Below are 747 nucleotides of genomic sequence, written 5' to 3' on the forward strand. Positions count from 1 at the left end.
ACAACTTAGTACAGAGGACACAACACCCTTAGTACAGGGAGAGTTAAGACAACCTTAGTACGGGAGAGTAACACAACCTTAGTAACAGGGAGAGTTTACAAACCTAGTATAGGGAGAGTTAACAATATTAGCACAGAGAGAGTTAAGCACAACCTTAGTACAGGGAGGGTTAACACACCTTAGTATAGGAGAGTTAACACAATATAGTACAGGAGAGTTAAGACAACCTTAGTACAGGGAGAGTAACACAACCTTAGTACATGGAGAGTTAACACAACTTAGACAGGGAGAGTTAACACAATATTAGTACACGGAGAGTTAACCAATATTAGTACGGGAGAGTAAGACAACCTTAGTACAGGGAGAGGTAACACAACCTTATACAGGAGAGTATACAAACCTTAGTACAGGGAGGTTAACACAACCTCTAGTATAGGGAGAGTTAAACAATATGAGAAAGTGGGAGTTAACAACATATTACAAGAGCAGGAGTTAAGACAACTTAGTACAGGAGAGGTAACACAACCTTAGTACAGGGAGAGTTAACAAACCTTAGTATAGGGATAGTTCACACAATATTAGTACAGGGAGAGTTAACACAATATTAGTACAGGGAGAGTTAACACAACCTTAGTACAGGGAGAGGTAACACAACTTAGTACAGGGAGAGTTAACACAACCTTTAGTACAGGGAGGCTTAACCAACCTTTGAACAGTGAGACATAAAACACAAACAACCTTCGTACA

This window comes from Lynx canadensis, chromosome X (genome assembly GCF_007474595.2).
Source record: "Lynx canadensis isolate LIC74 chromosome X, mLynCan4.pri.v2, whole genome shotgun sequence".
Lineage (NCBI taxonomy): Eukaryota > Metazoa > Chordata > Mammalia > Carnivora > Felidae > Lynx > Lynx canadensis.